Raw genomic sequence first — 20,442 nt, forward strand, 5'->3', positions numbered from 1 at the left:
AGACCCATCTCATGTGCAGAGACGGATATTGGCTCAAAATAAAGGGATGGAGGAAGATCTACCAAACAAATGGAAAGCAAAAAAAAGCAGGGCTTGCAATCCTAGTCTCTGATAAAACAGACTTTAAACCAACAAAGATCAAAAGAGACAAAGAAGGCCATTACATAATGGTAAAGGGATCAATTCAACAAGAAGAGCTAACTATCCTAAATATATATGCACCCAATATAGGAGCGCCCAGATTCATAAAGCAAGTCCTTAGAGACTTACAAAGAGACTTAGACTCCCACACCATGATAATGAGAGACTTTAACAGTCAACTGTCAATATAAGACAGATCAACAAGACAGAAAGTTAACAATGATATCCAGGACTTGAACTCAGTTCTGCGCCAAGTGGACCTAATAGACATCTACAGAACTCTCCACCCAAAATCAACAGAATATACATTCTTCTCAGCACCACATCACACTTAGTCCAAAATTGACCACATAGTTGAAAGTAAAGTACTCCTCAGCAAATGTAAAAGAAATCACAACACACTGTCTCTCAGATCACAGTGCAATCAAATTAGAACTCAGGATTAAGAAACTCACTCAAATCCGCAAAGTTACATGAAAACTGAACAATCTGTTCCTGAATGACTACTGGGTAAATAATGAAATGAAAGTAGAAATAAAGATGTTCCTTGAAACCAGTGAGAACAAAGACACAATGTACCAGAATGTCTGGGACACATTTAAAGCAGTGTGTAGAGGGAAATTTATAGTACTAAATGCCCACAAGACAAAGCAGGAAAGATCTAAAATCAACACCCTAACATCACAATGGAAAGAACTAGAGAAGCAAGAGTGAACAAATTCAAAAGCTAGCAGAAGGCAAGAAATAACTAAAATCAGAGTAGAACTGAAGGAGATAGAGACACAAAAAACCCTCCAAAACATCAATGAATCCAGGAGCTGGTTTTTTGATAAGATCAACAAAATTGATAGATGGCTAGCAAGACTAATAAAGAAGAAAAGAGAGAAGAATCAAATAGACGCAATAAAAAATGATAAAGGGGATATCATCACTGACCCAACAGAAATACAAACTACCATCAGAGAATACTATAAACACCTCTATGCAAATAAACTAGAAAATCGAGAAGAAATGGATAAATTCCTCGACACATACACCCTCCCACGACTAAAGAAGGAAGAAGTTGAATCTCTGAAATAGACCAATAACAGGTTCTGAAATTGAGGCAATAATTAATAGCCTACCAACCAAAAAAAGTCCAGGATCAGACAGATTCACAGCCGAATTCTACCAGAAGTACAAAGAGGAGCTGGTACCATTCCTTCTGAAACCATTCCAAACAATAGAAAAAGAGGGAATCCTCTCTAACTGATTTTATGAGTACAACATCATCCTGATACCAAAGCCTGGCAGAGACACAACAAAAAAAGAGAATTTTAGACCAATACCCCTGATGAACATCAATGCAAAAATCCTCAATAAAATACTGGCAAACCAAATCCAGCAGTACATCAAAAAGCTTATCCCCCATGATCAAGTCAGCTTCATCCCTGGGATGCAAGCTGCTTCAACATATGCAAATCAATAAACATAATCCATTACATAATCAGAAGCAATGATAAAACCCACATGACTATCTCAATAGATGCAGAAAAGGCCTTCAACAAAATTCAACAGCACTTCATGCTAAAAACTCTGATAAACTAAGTATTGATGGAACATATCTCAAAATAATAAGAGCTAGTTATGACAAACCCACAGCCAATATCATACTAAATGGGCAAAAACTGGAAGCATTCCCTTTGAAAACCAGCACAAGACTAGGATGCCCTCTTTCACCACTCCTATTCAGCATAGTGTTGGAAGTTCTGGCTAGGGCAATCAGGCAAGAGAAAGAAATAAAGGATATTCAATTAGGAAAAGAGGAAGTCAAATTGTCCCTGTTTGCAGATGACATGATTGTATATTTAGAAAACCCCATTGTCTCAGCCCCAAATCTCCATAAACTGATAAGCAACTTCAGCAAAGTCTCAGAATACAAAATCAATGTGCAAAAATCACAAGCATGCCTATGCACCAATAACAGACAAACAGAGAGCCAAATCATGAGTGAACTCCTATTCACAATTGCTACAAAGAGAAAAAAATACCTAGGAATCCAGCTTACAAGGGATGTGAAGGACCTCTTCAAGGAGAACCACAAACCACTGCTCAATGAAATAAAAGGGGACACAAACAAATGGAAGTACATTCCATGCTCTTGGATAGGAAGAATCAATATCATGAAAATGGCCATACTGCCCAAGGTAGTTTATACATTCAATGCCATCCCCATCAAGCTACCAATGACTTTCTTCACAGAATTGGAAAAAACTAAAGTTCATATGGAAGCAAAAAGAGCCTGCATTGTGAAGACAATCCTAAGCAAAAAGAACAAAGCTGGAGGCATCATGCTACCTGACTTCAAACTATACTACAAGACTACAGTAACCAAAACAGCATGGTACTGGTATCAAAACAGATATATAGACCAATGGAACAGAACAGAAGCCTCTGAAATAACACCACACATCTACAACCATCTGGTCTTTCACAAATCTGACAGAAGCAAGCAATGAGGAGGCCGGGTGCGGTGGCTCACACCTGTAATCTCAGCACTTTGGGAGGCTGAGGCGGGCGGATCACGAGGTCAGGAGATTGAGACCATTCTGGCTAACATGGTGAAACACCATCTCTACAAAAAAAGTATATATATATACAAAAAATTAACCAGACATGGTGGCGGCACCTGTAATCCCAGCTACTCGGGAGGCTGAGGCAGGAGAATGGCGTGAACCTGGGAGGTGGAGCTGGCAGTGAGCCGAGATTGTGCCATTGCACTCTAGCCTGGGTGACAGAGCAAGAAGACTCCATCTCAAAAAACAAAAAACAAACAAACAACAAAAAAAAAAACCCAAAACAAGCAAAGAAAAAAAGCAATGGGGAAAGGATTCCCTATTTAATAAATGGTGCTGGGAAAACTGTCTAGACATATGTAGAAAGCTGAACCTGGATCCCTTTCTTATAACTTATACAAAAATTTATTCAAGATGGATTAAAGACTTAAATGTAAGACCTAAAACCATAAAAACTCTAGAAGAAAACCTAGGCAATACCATTCATGACATAGGCATGGGCAAGGACTTCATGACTAAACACCAAAAGCAATGGCAACAAAAGCCAAAATAGACAAATGGGATCTAATGAAACTAAAGAGCTTCTGCACAGCAAAAGAAATAACCATCAGAGTGAACAGGTAACCTACAGAATAGGAGAAAATTTTTGCAATCTACCCATCTGACAAAGCGTTAATATCGAGAATCTACAAAGAACTTAAACAGATTTACAAGAAAAGAACAACTCCATCAAAAATTGGGCAAAGGATATTAATAGTCACTTCTCAAAAGAAGACATTTATGTAGCCAACAGACACGTGGAAAAATGCTCATCATCACTGGTCATCAGAGAAATGCAAATCAAACCACAATGAGATGCTATCTCATGCCAGTTAGGATGGCGATCATTAAAAACTCAGGCACAACAGATGCTGGAGAGGATGTGAAGAAATAGGAACACTTTTCCACTGTTGATGGGAGTGTAAACTAGTTCATCCATTGTGGAAGACAGTGTGGAGATTCCTCAAGGATCTAAAACTAGAAATACCATTTTATTGGTAATCCCATTACTGGTATATATAAGTTATAAGTCATACACATATATTTTGTGTATTTTGTTCACAATAACAAAAACTTGGAACCAAATGTCAAAATCAATTTATTAGACTGGATTAAGAAAATGTGGCATGGCAGGCCTTGGTCAGCTCAAGCCGCAATCCCAGCACTTTGGGAGGCCGAGACAAGGCGGATCACGAGTCAGGAGATGAGAGACCATCCTGGCCTCAACCTGGTGAAACCCCATCTCTACTAAAAAATACAAAAAACTAGCAGGCTGAGGTGGGCTGAGCCTGTAGTCCCAGCTGCCCAGGGCTGAGGCTTGGGAGAATGGCGTAAACCAGGAGAGGCGGGCTTGCAGTGAGCTGAGATCAGGCCACTGCACTCCAATTTAAGAGGCGTGGGGCGAGACTCTATCTCAAAAAAAAAAAAGAAAAGAAAATGTGGCACATATATACCATGGAATACTATGTAGCCATAAAAAAGGATGAGTCCATGTCCTTTGCAGGGACATGGATGAAGCTGGAAACCATCATTCTGAGCAAACTATCACAAGGACAGAAAACCAAACACCACATGTTCTCACTCATAGGTGGGAATTGAACAATGAGGACACTTGGACACAGGGTGGGGAACATCACACATGGAGGCCTTTTGTGGGGTGGGGGGCAGGGGGAGGCATAGCATTAGGAGAAGTACCTAATGTAAATGATGAGTTGATGGTTGTGGCAAATCAGCATGGCACTTGTATACCTATGTAACATACCTGCACATTGTGCACATGTACCCTAGAACTTAAAGTACAATAATAATAATAAAAGTAAATTATCCACATGCTGAAGGACCAGGACCAGAGTGCCTGGACTTGAGAAGTGGCCTAGATCTTGGGCCAGTGCCTGACCAAACAGATGAGGGCTATCCCTAAACCCTTGAGGCAAGACTGTCCACGTAAGTAGGGATGTGTGGCCTGTGGGATCCTCAAAGGCAAAGACAAACTGGGAGTCAGAACGTAGGGGAATGCAGAAGAAGGCATCCTTGAGGTCCAGAACAGTGAACCATTCTGCTTCCTCTGGTATTTGAGAGAACAGGGTATAGGAGTTTGGTACAACTGGATATAGAGAAATTACTGCCTCATTGATTAGTCTGAGATTTTGCTCTAGTCTCCACTGACCATTCGGTTTTTGTACTCCTAGAATTGGGGTGTTGCAGGGACTGTGGCATTTTCTTACTAAGCCTTGAGCTTTTAAATGTCTAACCTGTAATCCTTTATGAGCTTAAGGCCTTAATGGATATTGCCTTTGATGAGGAAAAGTGGTGGGGTCTTTTAGCCTGATTTGAACTGGGCAGGCATTTTTTGCCCTTCTGAAATGTCCTTCCAATGCCCAGAATTCAGAGTTGATTCCTTCCTGAAGTAGGGGACAACAAATGGGTCAACTTTCCCCTGTATTCATATAGATAATAGCTCCAGCTTTGGCTAATACGTCCCTCCTTAATAAGGGTGTGGGACTTTCAGGCATAACAAGAAAGGCATGTGAAAAGAGCAAAGTCTCCCAATTACAACTGAGGAGGTGGGAGAAATACCTGGTTACAGACTGTCCCAGGATTCCTCAGATGGTAATGGACTTTGAGGACAGCGGTCCAGGGCAGGAGATTAACACTGAGAAGGTCGTGCCAGTGTCCAGGAGGAAATCAATTTCCTGGCCCTCAATGATTAAATTTACCCGGGGTTCAGTGAGGGTGATGACATGAGCTGGCGCTTGCCTCAGGCACCCTCAGTCCTGTTGTTGGATCATCTGGTTGGGGGCTTCTGGCTCAGAGAACGTTTGTCCTCTGGGGCAGTGCGTTTTCCAGTGATTGCCTTGGCATAGTGGACATGGGCGATGGGGCGGTTTGTTTCTCATTGGACAATCTTTTTTAAAGTGTACTTGCAAACCACACTGATAACAAGCCCTACAGGGTGATTGGCCTGCTCCATTTTCTGTCCTCTCTGAACCACCAAGGTTTGTTTGTCTGAGGGTCATGACTAAGGCTGTGGCCTTTCTCTGATCTCACTTTTCCTTCTCAGCCTGTTCCTCTTGGTCCCTATTATAGAACACTGAGGTTGCCAGGTTTAATAAAGCCTCCAGATTTTCCTCAGGGCTCAGGGCTCACTTGTGGAGCTTTCTCCTGATATCTGCAGCTGATTGCATAATAAACTTATCTTTTAGGATCAATTGACCCTCGAGGGACTTGGATGACAGGGGAGTATATTTTCTTAAGGCCTCCCGTAGCCGATCGAGGAAGGCAGAAGGATTTTCTTTCCTTTCCCTGAGTTATGGTGGACATCACTGAATAATTCCTGGGGTTTTTCCTAATTCTCCTCAGTCCTTCTGGAACACAGGTCAACACATGTTTGCGATTCCAGTCCCCATGATCTGAGTCAAGGTCCCAGTGGGGATCCATACTGGGGACGGCTTGCTGACCAGTAGGGAATTTGTCCCTTTCTTCGGCTGTCATTCTATCATTTATTTGACTAAGATACCAGCTATCTCCAAACTCTCAGGCTGCAGCTAAAGCTGCATTCTTTTCATTAAAGGTCAGGGTTTGATCTAACAATAGCAAGACGTTGACCGGGTGAGGTGGCTCACACCTGTAATCCCAGCACTTTGGGAGACCTAGGCGGGTGGATCACGAGGTCAGGAGATTGAGACCATCCTGGCTAACACAGTGAAACCCCGTCTCTACGAAAAATACAAAAAATCAGCCAGGCGTGGTGGTGGGTTCCTATAGTCCCAGCTACTCGGGAGGCTGAGGCAGGAGAATGGCATGAACCCAGGAGGTGGAGCTTGCACTGAGCCGAGATTGTGCCACTGCACTCCAGCCTGGGTGACAGAGTGAGACTCCATCTAAAAAAAAAAAAAAATCCCCAAAAAAGCAAAAAACCTAAAAAACAATAGCATGACATCTCTCCAAGTGAGATTGAAGGTTTGCCCTAGACCCTGTAGGATATCTATACACCTATCAAGATCGCCTGAAAACTCCCCCAGATCTACCTTGATCTGCTTTAAATCAGAGAGGGAGAAGGGGACATGTACCCGGTTTGGGCCAAATTCCCCCTCCCCCTACAGCTTGAAGAGGACGTAAGCTATAGCCCTGGGGTTTTTTGTGGTCCCCTGGAGATTTCTTTGCTTGTTTCCTTCTGGGTGGGGGAGATTAGAGGAGGCTCATCATTAATAGGAAGGAGAGCTGTAGGGAGGCTAGGATATGGGTGTAAGCTGAGAGGTCCTACTGTGGAATGCAGATTGCAAGCTTCGCATAGTTGAGGATTATCCTTCAATGAAAAGAAAGCTTGGACACAAGGTATTTCAGTCAATTTGCCTTCCTTCTTACAGAAAAGGTCAAGCTGCAGGATAGTATTGTAATTTATACTTCCCTCAGGTAGCCATTTTTCCCCATCAGAGAGAGAATATTGGGACCAGGCCATAGTGCAGAAAAAAATAAGCCACTTCTTTTTCAGGGTTTGCAGGTCAAATTGGTCCCAATGGCTTAGGATGCATTTCAAGTGTGAGCCTGTTGATGCCTGAGTGTTTCCCATCTGAAAGAAAAAAATGCCTGCGGTTTTGATTTGTTTTTTATTCCCCCGCCCAAGAACCCGCAATGGTCCCTGGACCCCGCTGTTCGGAATAGTTTCGCTCACTGAAGCAGCAGTGGAAACAATAGTTTTCCTCCTAGACCACAAAGAGGACGAAGGAAGCTCGGATTTAGTAGCCCTTACCAACGCATTCTCGAAAACCTGCACCCTTGCCTTTCCTCTTAGACCACATAGAGGACCAAGAAAAATCAGATCTAGTGGCCCTTACTGATGCATTCTTGAAAACCTGTTAGAGTCCTAAGCGTTTTCTTCTGTTGGTATTGGGACCTTACCCTTGTCCTATAAAGATGATGCCTCAAAATGGAGTGGCGGGCCATACCTTGAGGGATTGAAGGGATCTCCAGGGTTGTAAGAGTGATGCCTTTTGTCCTCACTTCTCATATGAATATGAAGGATATCCCCTCCTCAATTTTGGAGTCTATAGTTTCTGAGGATCCCCATATCTTAGCTTCAGGAATAGCCTTGGTTAGGCCTGCTAGTCTGAGGAGGGATCCCAAAATTCCAGATAGTCTCTCCCACGATGGGGCTTTGGGAAATAATTATGTCTTTCTGATTGGTGAGCCCAGATGCCTAAAAAAGGGAACAGAGTCCCGAAATTTATACTAGAAACCATTCTTTTCAGAGAAACTAGAAGAGCACCAGGGACAGGGAGTGGTATTTAGAAGCAGGACTAGCCTCGGAGAAGACAGGCAGGAGGAAGTTTCTCTGTCAGGTGTAGGACCCAGGAGGCAAGGGTCAGGATAGATAGGATAGATGGACAAGTCTCGCTTGGGTGATGTAAATTTGAGAGTTCTGCTCGTGGTTGCAGGGTCAACCAACTTTTTGTTGGGACCTCGGAGCTGAATGGCTTTCCTCTCTGTTGACCCTTGGCTCAGCCCAGAAGTACAGGAAACGCAGAAGCTGGTTCCAGGCAAACAAATGCTCCGAACTCCGAAGAGTCAGGGGTTGTTAGAGAGCCCTTTCCTAGAAAGCCTGACACCTGTGTCTTTATTCCGGCAGCCACACTAGTTGCCTCTAATGGCCAACAGGTGTCCGGTGTTTAGCCCCCGAATTCTAAGGAAAAATAGGACAGAATAGCAAGTGAAAGAGGTCCGATGGTACTCACTGCATGGCACTATCCCAGACGAGCCCCCAAGGTGTGTATGGAGTTGGTTTGCGGTGGGTTTGTGGTCTCGTTGACCTCAAGAATGAAGCTGCAGACCTTCGTGGTGAGTATTACAGCTCTTAAAGATGGCACGGACCCAAAGAGTGAGTGGTAGCAAGGTTTATTGTGAAGAGTGAAAGAACAAAGCTTCCACATCATGGTAGGGATCCGAGCGGCTTGCCACTGCTGGTTGGGGGTGGCCAGCTTTTATTCCCTTATTTGTCCCATTCCGTGTTTCCATTTCTATCCTATCAGAATGCCCTTTTTTCAATCCTCCCTGCAATTGGCTACTTTCAGGATCCTGCTGATTTATGCATTTTACAGAGCACTGATTGGGGCATTTTACAATCCCCTTGCTAGCTACAGAGCACTGATTGGTGTGTTTTTACAGAGCACTAATTGGTGCATTTTACAATCTTTTTGTAAGACAGAAAATTTCTCCAAGTCTCCACTCGGCCCAGGAAGTCCAGCTGGCTCCACCTCTTGCCAGCACTTTGGGAGGCCAAGGCAGGCATATCACCTGAGATCATGAGTTTGAGACCAACCTTGCCAATGTGACAAAACCCTGTCTCTACTAAAAATACAAAAAGTAGTCAGGCATGGTGACGGGCACCTGTAGTCCCAGCTACTCAGGAGGCTGAGGCAGGACAGTCACTTGAACCCAGGAGGCAGAGGTTGCAGTGAGCTGAGATCATGCCACTGCACTCCACTCTGGGTGACAGAGTGAGACTCTGCCTCAAAAAAAACAAAAACAAAACAAAAAAGAAAACAAAAACTAAGTTCCCCCCAAAGTTAGTTCAGACTTTGCCCAGGAATGAATAAGGACAGCTTAGAGGTTAGAAGCAAGATGGAGTTGGTTAGGTTGGATCTCTTTTACTGTCTCAGTTATAATTTTGCAATGGCAGTTTCAATCCCTTCCTTTGGGTTTTATAACACCTTAATCTTAAGGTGTTGGCTAATGAAGACGAAAAAAGGGCAAAGAACACTCTAACTTCTTCCTGCTGACCAGGGGCATAGTTGGGGTAGATGTTGACCCCAGCTGAGAGGACTGGAACCACTTTGCAACTGTCTGAGAATACTCATGCAGGACAGCTGAAAAATGTGTTAGTATTGTCATCTGTAATTTTAGTATTGCATTTAAGGGAACAGCATACTGCAAAGTAAATAATGAATTCTAGCATAAGGAATTCAATTTCTACCTTTAAAAGTAAAGATTTGAAATCATTAATTTGGAGACTTGTAGTCCACAAATAATTTAGGATTTAGTCCAAACTGCAGAAAAAATTCAAGAACAACTAACAATGAGTGTTTTTTATTTTTGGATCATAACTTTTCTGTCTCCAGTCCCCATTTTTTATTAAAAATAAAGCCCAGTAGATCAACATTACTTGCAAAATAAGTTTTAGTCTTATTATGCTCTGCCTGATTATTTGCATAAAGTGCAGCAAGAATACTTATTTTTCACATAGGCTTTTTCAAATGGCTTTGATCGAACTCTGTTTCATAAAGAATCTCACGTAAGACTTTTTAAAAGCCAAGCCCAGCCACACGTTTGTACCCTCAAATAACCATGAGTTGGGTAAATTCCTCTCCTCTTGAGGTCCCAAGATAACTTGGGGCTCCAGGGCCTGTTAGAAAGAGACAATCTTTACTTACCACAGATCAGGAACCCTGTACAGGAACTGTGTAGACAAGGTATGAGGCCTGTTTTCCCAAGGGGCTTTGTTTTCTCTGTTTTGTTTTGTTTTTGAGACAGGATCTTGCTCTGTCACCCAGGTTGGAGTGCAGTGATGCAATCTCTGCTCACTGCAACCTCCCTCCCCAAGCTCAAGCAATCCTCCCACCTCAGTCTCCCAAGTAGCTGGAACTACAGGCATGTGCCACCACACCCAGCTAATTTTTGTATTTTTAGTAGAGATGGGGTTTCACCATGTTGCCCAGGTTGGTCTTGAGTTCCTGAGCTCAAGCTATCTGCCTGCCTCAGTCTCCCAAAGTGCTGGGATTGCAGGCATGAGCCACCACACCTGGCCCCAAGAGGCTTTTATTCCTTAAAGGCAAGCACATGATTCTAGTCAAAGCCTTGGTAAAATAACCAGTTTCTTCAATTATGTCCTGTTGCAAAGGAAAACATTCTTATTGTGCTTATGGAAAGAACTATATTGCCATAAGTTAAGAATACTCACAAATAGTTACCAAATCCTGGCAAACCCGGGAAGAGAGAATCACATATGCTCCAAATTTTGTTTACAGATGTGTACTTTACTCAATATTAAAAGCTGTAAATAGCTCAAAAGAAAGGTTTTCTTGGCTCTGAAAAACAAAAAAGGATCAGCAATGTTTTAAGCAAAAAGTCAAAAAAGGTTGCTTCAGTCTTCTATTAGTTCAGCCCATGCAATTAACTTCTGTTCTGCTTAATATTCATGAACATTTCAGCTCTCAGTGAGAGTCCTGAAAGTTTTTCCTCTATTCTAACGTCACAATCTCCAAAGTTTTCAGAAACCTGCATTTAAGAGCACCTGTTGGAGTTTTATAGCTGATTATAAAACCACCATTTAAAGAGGATCAAAAGACAATAAATGTCTGTGGATGACAAAATGTTTTAGGGCAGCCACAGTTAAAGACACAATTAACAAGGAAATTTGTTACTTCTGTGGCACACAATAATTTAACATGACAATTATAATTATTACTGATAACATATACTAAGTCATATCAGAATTATAGGAGTTTCACATAATTTTGGAACATATATCAATAATACAAAAATCTTTTTCAAAAGAGAAAACCAAATTTCATGTTTGCATTAAGGCCTGTTTAATGCTAAACTAGTTTTTAAATAAAATGTTATAAATTATCCAGTTTTAATTAGTTTGACCATAAGGTAAGGTTTTTATAAACTTTTTTTAGAACCCTTTACAATTTTCTATTAAACAGCAGATTAATTTTCTAATAAAATCCTGTTGTTTAGACACATGGGCCCAGATTCTGGCCCTGCTTTAGTGTGCTTTTGTGTTCAACCTACAGAAAAAAATTAAATAATCCCCTTCAAATCTTAGCCAACTTTCTCATACTCACAGAACTTTCTGTACAAGACCAATGCTTCACAAACACTTTTCAACTTGCTTTAACCTTCAGTTTTGTCCTGTTACTCTTTTAGGTTAAGTCAATCTTTAAAGCCCTCTGAACTAGACAAAATTACATTCCCTTTGACAAAAACCATATTCCCATGCCTTATTTAATCTTTTAGCTAAAGCACATTCTACTTTCCTTACACATCTTGCATGTAAAACTATTTCTCCAGTAGTCTCAATTGCATGTTGCAATGTTAACTCTTAGCAACCTTTGTTTTTGGTGAAAAACCTGATAAGTAAGTGGTTTTAATTACATACTAAGTGTGGAGCCTAGGACATCAGACAGAAGTGCGGATAAGGTCTGACTCCAGCATAGCTAGGGGGCATGGCTAATTCCACATGTCCTCAGAACTTAACTAGAATTTCTAATGGCTCCAAAGTAGGTAAGTCTAACAATTTTCAAAGTCAAAGAAACAGTTTATGACCTTAAAGCATTTAGCAAACCTAACATCTGACCTAATTTAGATCAAAAGTCTAAATTGTGAAGACATTTTTTGTTTTACCTGTAATCTTTAAAACTGTTTTTAGTTCCAAAAGATCACTGAAATCACATGAACAAAAAGGGATTAAAAAGTTTCTATTTTTCTGAAAAAATACTTGATTTAAGTGCTTATTTTTCTAAGCCAATTAGTCAGAGCTCTTTTATACAAACATCATGCATACAACACATATACATAGACAGACAGACAGAAGGTATGGTGGTTGTAAGATTTTTCATCTGCCAGTTTCTTAATTGAATTACTGGCTTCAAGGTGGCACCCTTGGAGGAACAGCATCAGGAAAGCATGCCATTTCTAGGGCCTAATAAGAAGGCATGGCTGGAAGGCAAAAACATATCCCCAAAATTAAGGGTGCCATTTATATACTGCATCCTGGATCTCCCCAAAAGAGGGAAATACTATGGGAGAAGACAGTGCAATGTTTCTACCATGCACGTCATGGCAAAGCAACCCAAAACCAATCAGCCCATTTTGAAATCAGCCCATCCCCCATGGGAGTCTCCTCTCAGTTTCGGGTGGGGATGTTTCCATATCTTCCAGGCAGCCAGGAGCATGCTTCTCTAATCCAAAAATCCATGAGCCAAGCATCCCTCTTAACTGCCATTAGCTATCCCTTAAAGTGTATTTCCTACTTGGTTATTACACACGAAGACTAAAAGCTCTCCAATAATGCAAAGTAATTTTTGGTACCTGCCAAAGTAAAAAATGTCAGGTGATATAATGTAAAGCAGAATACAGCCTTAGATTTTGAGAGGGATCTATTCTTTTTCAATTCCTAGGGTCCCATGAGAGAAACAGAGGTTTTTCTCAGAATGGGGTCTGTGGCACCTCCTCTGTTTTTCCCTAATTGTTCCAGGTGTTAGAATTTATCTTAGGTTCTTTCATGTGGGCATCAAGAGTGTTAAGAAGACAAAAGTGGAGAAAAACAATTCAGTTGACTGAGAAGAAAAAAACCTTTTTTTTCTTTAGAAAAATAAGATCCAAGAAGAGAAAAAAAAACAATGTAAAGGTATTTTAAATATATGTACAGTTTGGATATCTGCTCTTAATGCAGCTGATTTTATCCATGCAACTCTTTAAAAAATTATTTTTAAAATATCTAATTACTAGACTCTAGCCAGGACCAATAGTCAATATTCCTTGCTTTTGAACTTTACCACAGGTAACTTCCCATGTGAAATTAATGTTTTAAATAAGGTTACAATGGATGCATAAAGTGTTTCAAAGAGACAGTAAGCAGTTTCTTTCTTTCTTTCTTTTTTTTTTTTAAACAAGATCTAGAATCTTTCCAAGGTAGTTAGTTCAAAGGGAAACTCAAGACAAGAAATCAAAAGTGGTACATGGGGGAAAAAGAATCAATAAGTGGTAAAGGCCGGGCGCGGTGGCTCAAGCCTGTAATCCTAGCACTTTGGGAGGCCGAGAGGGCCGGATCACAAGGTCAGGAGATCGAGACCATCCTGGCTAACACGGTGAAACCCCGTCTCTACTAAAAAGTACAAAAAACTAGCCGGGCGAGGTGGCGGGCGCCTGTAGTCCCAGCTACTCGGGAGGCTGAGCCAGGAGAATGGCGTAAACCCGGGAGGCGGAGCTTGCAGTGAGCAGAGATCCGGCCACTGCACTCCAGCCTGGGTGACAGAGCGAGACTCCGTCTCAAAAAAAAAAAAAAAAAAAAAAATCAGTGGTAAAAAGTTACACAAATAAACCAGAAAAGACTAATTCCCTAAGCCAAGAATTGAGCCTGGGTTGACATTGTCAAAAAAGACGGCCTTAGCTACTGAGTTACAACATTGAGCAGTTTCTATTGCTCTTCCTAGAAGAAGCCTAGAGCAGCCAATTCTGAGCTTGCAAAGGCTTTTAACTGCTCAAGATAACTTTTAGGGTTAACTATGATATGAACCCCCAAATTCCTGTCCTTTGGATGGCAGAGACCAGTAGAAAGTATCCCCACATGGTCACAAGTTTGGGCTCTTAAGGACACAAAACCAGACAGATAAATTCCATCTGGTATTGGTTTCAGGGACACACAGCAAAGTTTATAACTGAGCAGCCTGCCAGGCTGGATTGAAAAGTGGGCTTACAGGAGTCCTAAATCCACATTGTATTCTGTGATACCCTTCTCTCTATTACAGGACAACACAGAAAGACAAATTCTTATCATGAAGTACACCAGATTTGCTACAACCTAAGACCAATCTCAGAAATCCTTTCTTCCATCAATCAAACTCTTGCAGAGGAGATGGTGATGTTTATCATTTATACAAACACACACACACACACCCACACCCACACCCACACACAGAGAGAGAGAGAGAGAGAGGAGACAGAGAGAGAGAGAGAGACCAGAAACTTGACTGGTAAGAAATTCTTACCCTTTTTACCAGCATACCAGATTTCTGTGTCCCCTTCCTCTGAAGCTTCCAGAAAAATGGAGCAACTTTTGATGACCCTGCTTACTGTGCCACAGCTGTGGGGACCAGGCCTTGTTACCAAAGAAAATAATCCATTTCTGTTTTATGGAATCATAGGCAAAAGCTTCTCACTTTTGCAAGATGCTGCCTGACAGGGTGCATGGGGAAATGGATTAATATTTTCCATCCCAGCTGAAGCAAAATACACATAACAAAACAGACACTGTTCACCTCGTTCAGCACCCAATATTGATCTGGCAAGGATCAAACTTTCTCACGGTCCCTATAGTCTTTGATCCACTCCAAGTGGAGAGGGACGTCCTCCAACTGGTAATTAAATAGGTGGTCTCTGGGCAAGATGAAGAGTGGATGATCGCCCCATGTCAGTCCTGTTGAGCTTTCTTCAGGGCTCACCAGATGTAACCTGACTTATGGAGGGTTCTCCGAGTTAGGCCTGCTGGACTTCCATCAGCAATTCCCTCAGAGATCCCCTCAACATATACAAACACATATACAACAAAGACAAGACAGAAGGCCTTTGAGACACAGATTCCAGACCCAGTCACAAACCAAGAGCATTCCTCCAAACAAGTCCCCTATTCTCCATCCAATTGGACACCCCACCAGTAGACATCTCGTGATGGGGCTAAAGACAGACACCCTATGATGGGGCTACAGACAGACACTCTGCAAGACAACCAAGAGATAGCAGCACCTCCAGAGAGGTTGACAAATAGGAGAAGGAAGGGGCTGTTGGCAGCACCTAGAATATTCACCAAATCAGACAGCTATGGCCAGGGCTATAGCTGGAGCACTCCCGTGGCGAAGGCTACAGACAGACTTACCCAGTGATAGGGCTGCAGGCCCCGGACACCCAGTGGGTGGGCTGGGAGACAGACTACCATGCAGGAGTCAGGAGTGCTGATTGGACCAAATTAATTGAAATCACTTAAAGGAGTCAAAGCTGTCTTCTTGGGCTGGAGTCCCAGTTCCTGGGAGGAGCTAGGAATCAGATGAGCCAGTTTATGCATCTGGGTGGTGCCAGCTGACCTATCAAGTGCGGGGTCTGCAAAATATCTAAAGCGCTAACATTTCATTTTACAATAGTGATGTTATCCCCAGGAGCAATTTGGAAAGGGTCGGAATCCTGCAGTCTCCAGTTGCGTGACTCCTAAAGCATAATTTCTACTCTTGTGGCTAATTCATTAGTCCTACAAAGGCAGTCTAGTCCCCAGGCAAGAAGGAGGTTTGTTTTGGAGAAGGACTGCTATCTTTGTTTTAAACTATAAATTAAAATCTAAGATCCCCTCGAAGTTAGTTCAGACCATGCCCAGGAATGAACAAGGACAGCTTGGAGGTTAGAAGTGAATTTTGATTCAGATCTCCCTTTCCATCTCAGTTGTAGTTTTACGTGGGTGGTTTCACAGACACACTGCTAATCCTGTTACCTAATCCAGTAGACTTTGCCCCAGTCCTTGAAGTTGTCTCCACCTGACCTGCCCAACAGATAGGGCACAGCCTGTACTTTCACCAGTAATCACCCCTTCCCCAAATGCACTGGAATCCCACTGATGACAAGGCCTCATTTCTTCACCAGGATGTGGTAAAGTGTTCTATACAGCATAGAAGCCTCCCAAAAATTTGATGATGAAGACAGATCAAGTTCTGGAGCTCCAATAATGACAAAAAGGGAAGTGTGTGTGTGTGTGTGTGTGTGTGTGGCCAATCCATGTTTGCGCGCGATGCACGTGTAGAGTGCAAGTGGGAGGCATTACAAGATGTACAAGGCAGTGGAATGGATTTTTGCAGGGATTGCTTATAGAATCAGTCAGGTCCTTTGCTTTTAGATACTTCCCATAGCTCTTAGCTGTGCATGACTGGTTCCTCCAGGAGCTCCTGCACTAGCCTTCTTTCAAGGTCTTCCTTGGAGATGAGGTGCCTTCACTTTACCACTGAATTTAGGCAGTTTTAACCCTCTTTTGCTTTGTGGGGTTTCCTCACTGTCTTCTAAGCATGTCCTTCCAACGGGTGAAGCTGAAGGAGAAGACCCCAGGAATAGCTTAAGAGCTGAGGGCCACTTTAAGTAGATACTTCTTGGACTTCAAATTATGAAAACAGAACCAAAGAAAAGCCACTGGAATAATGACGTAATGGCCACACTGGAGTTGTATTTGTTTTCTCCTGAACAGTAACACTTTAAAGTTGTCTTGAAGGTTGTTGCCTGGTAGCAGAGATTTAACGGAGGGAGGGAGGCAGAGTTACAGAAATTATATTCTATGACTAGGGCTCTTTATAGAGAAATTAAAAGGATGAGTTATTAAAAGGATTCCTGTTTTCAAGAGCAGAGAAAAGAACTTGATAAAGTCTAAGAGCAGAGAAGCATTTAAAAGCAAAAAAATCAAGTTGTTATTATAGTATTGTGACACTTCTGCATAATTTCCTAACAAAGACCAGCATTCATAGTGCTGAGGAACAGACTTTTCCAGGCATTTTACTGAATAAGCTGTAAAATGCTGCCTTTGCCTTTGCTGGTGGCCTGCTTGGCACAGCTTCTCTGGGCCTCTGCTTACCTTTCCCAGACAGCACAGCACTTACAGAACACTCTCAACACTAAATGCAACTAACAAGTTGTTGATAATCTCATGTAAAACCTATTTAGTTCTTTACCTGGCAGGGGAGATGCCATGATCAGGAATGTGGTTTTCCCAGGTCGAGGCTCATCCGTTGTACTCCGTAAGTGTGCTTACCCCTGTGATTTCCCCACATGCGGGAAACTCGACTGCATAATTTGTGGTAGTGAGGAAGGGCATTCCTGCTTTCCCTGGGAAAAAAAAGAAAAAACTTATTTGGAGTTTAAAATATAATTAATTAAAAATTAATCCTGTGGAGTCATATATCTAGGGGAGACTTTAACGCATCACAGTTACTGGGTCAGGATAACCTGCAATAGCCCAGTGTCTGTGATGGGTTAGTCTCCCATATCTAGATACTGGATTTATTACAGGTCTAGTTACATAGTGTATTAACAAGAAAAATCAGTGTGCCATACGTCCTTGGTGTCCCAAAGGTCAGAACAGTTATAAAATCCTGACTATGGCTTTCTCCATTGCTTCATCAGCTGTTCAGTTACTCACCTAGCTGGCTAAAGCAAGCCCCAGAAAAGAAGCGAAAAACCAAGCAAGTAAAATTTCTTGAAGAACTTGGAAATAAGGTTGACAATGAAAGTTAAACTAGTAAAATCCACATTCAATAAAAGAGATTAATAGAGGCCACCCTGAGGAAACATTAACATACTTTCCATTAACAAACCTGAAGAAAGCACTAAGAAGAGTTAGGAAAAGAGAGTTAGAGAGCAGGAATTTTAGTCTAGAACTATCCAAGGAGAGAGGCTCTTTGGTAGTGGTGGCAGTGCTGGTGGCACAGGAAGAATGGAAGCAAGTAGACCCCGGTTAGGTTTCTGCTGTGTGGCTGGGAATGAGTGATTTTGGACTTGGATAAAATGGGTGGAAGTGAAGGTAGAGTGAAATAGACAGATCCAAGATTTATTTTGGAGGTAGGATCCATGGAACTTGGTAAAGGGTTAGCTTATGGGAGTTGAGGAGAAGATAGCAGAAAGGCTGACTCCCAGATTTCTGGCATGACTAACTGGATGGATGAAGATACTCTCAGCTGAGATTTGTTGAGGAGCACATTTGGGGAAAATATCAAACGTGTAATTTTGGGTAGGCCAAGTTTGAGATGGTGTCTTTGTCTCTTTTATGTTGCTGTAAAGGAATATCTGAGGCTAGGTAATTTATAGAGGAAAGAGGTTTATATGGCTCATTATTCTGCAGGCTATACAATAAGCATGGTGCCAGCATCTGCTCAGCTTCTGCCGAGGGGCTGCAGGTTGCCTCCACTATTGGCAGAAGGGAAGGGGGAAGGAGAGTGAGCATGTGCTGAGATCATGTGGTGAGAGAGGAAGCAAGAGAGAGCAGGGAGGTGCTAGGCTCTTTTTACCAACCAGCTTTCCTGGAAAATAACAACCAGCATAATAGAGTGAGAACTCCGTCCCTTTACCTGCCCCACCAACCCACCCAGGAGGGCATTAATCCATTCATGAGAGGTCACCCTCCCTGATCCAAATATTTCCCATTAGGCCCCACTTCAACATTGGGATCAAATTCCAACATATGAGGCTTGGGAGACAAACATCAAACTATAACATTCTGCCCCCTTTCCCCCAAACTCATGTCCTTCTCACATACAAATGCATTCTACCCCAATAGTCCCAAAAGCCTTAACTTGTCCCAACGTCAGCTTAAAAGTCTGAAGTCCAAAGTCTCATCTGAGACTCAGGGCAAATTCCTTCCAGCTATGAGCCTGTGAAATCAAAAACAAGTTATTTAATTCTCAGATGCAATGGTTATACAGGCATTAGGTAAACATTTTCATTCCCCAAAGGAGAAATTGGCCAAAGAAAGGTCACAGGCCCATGCAAGTCTAAAACCCAGTAGGGCAGACAGGCAGACATTAAATCTTAAAGCTCCAAAATACACTTTGACTCCATGTCCCGCATTCTGGGCACACTGGTTTGAGGGATGGGCTCCCAGTGCCTCAGACAGCCGTACCCCTATGGCTTTGCTGAGCGCTGCTTACATGGCTGCTCTTATGGGTTGGAGTGGAGTGCCTGAGGCTTTCACAGACTGAGGTGCATGCTGCTGGTGACTCCATAATGCTAGGGTGGAGGGCAGCAGCCCTGCTTCCTCAGCTACTAGGCACTGCCCTAGTACAGTTTCTCTGCAGTGGCTTGACCCTGTGGCAGGCTTCTGCCTGGGCACTCAGGTTTTCCAATACATCCTCTGAAATCTAGGTGGAGGCTGCCAAGCCTCTACCACTCTTGCATTCTGGGAGCCTGCAGACAACACCATGAGGAAGCTGCCAGAACTTAAGGCTTACACTCTTTGGAACAGCAGCCTGAGTGGTACCCGGGGCTGTTTGGGCTCAGGCTAGAGCTAGAGCAATTGGGATGCCCCTCCCATCCTGTGGTGGCACACGGCAAAAGCACCCCAGGCCTGTCCCCTGAAACTGTTCTGTCCTCATAGGCCTCTGAGCCTGTGATGGGAGGGACGACCTCAAAGATTTTGGAAATGTCTTTGAGGCCTTTTCCCCATTGTTCTATTAGCACCTGCTTCCCTTTTATCCATGGTTATCTCTCTAGCAAGTGGTTGCTCCACATCACCCTCGGATTCCTCACCTGAAAACATTCTTTCCTTCTCTACCACATGACCAAGTTATAAATGTTCCAAATTGTTTTGCTCTGTTTCTCTTTTAATTAGAAATTCCACCTTTAGCTCATTCTTTTGCTGCTGTATCTGATCATAAGCTGTTAAAAGTAGGCATGCCACTAATTGAATGCGTTGCTGTTTAGAAATTTCTTCCACCAGATACCCTAGGTCATCACTCTTACATTTGGCCTTCCACAAAGCCCTAGGCCATGAACACAATGCAGCCAAGTTCTTTGCTAAGGCATAATATGGGTGACATTTGCTCCAGTTCCCAATAAGTTCTTCATTTCCATCTGAGACTTTGTCAGCATGACCTTCACTGTCTATATGTCTATAAACATTTTGGTCACAACCATTTAACCAATATGTAAGAAGTTCCTAACTTTTCCTAGTCTTTTTATCTTCTTCTGAGCCCTCCAAACTCTTCCAACCTCTGCCCATTAACTAGTCCAAAGCCATTTCCACATTTTCAAGTATCTTTATAGCAACACCCTACTCCTCAGTATTAATTTTCTGTCTTCGTCTATTTTGTGTTGCTATAAAGGAATACCTGAGGCTGAGTAATTTGTAAAGAAGAGGTTTATGTGGCTCACAGTTCTGCAGCCTGTATGATAAGCATGGCATCAGCAT

At 42.5% G+C, this 20,442-nt stretch overlaps 1 non-coding gene across 1 annotated transcript; it reads left to right on the forward strand.

Moving 5' to 3' along the window:
* The first annotated feature begins 17,204 nt into the window (after positions 1-17,204).
* LOC116276140 lies at positions 17,205-17,369 on the forward strand. The gene has a single exon (XR_004185580.1). It is a non-coding gene; the product is annotated as a U1 spliceosomal RNA (small nuclear RNA).
* Positions 17,370-20,442: the final 3,073 nt, after the last annotated feature.

The sequence above is a fragment of the Papio anubis genome, chromosome 7 (genome assembly GCF_008728515.1).
Source record: "Papio anubis isolate 15944 chromosome 7, Panubis1.0, whole genome shotgun sequence".
NCBI lineage: Eukaryota > Metazoa > Chordata > Mammalia > Primates > Cercopithecidae > Papio > Papio anubis.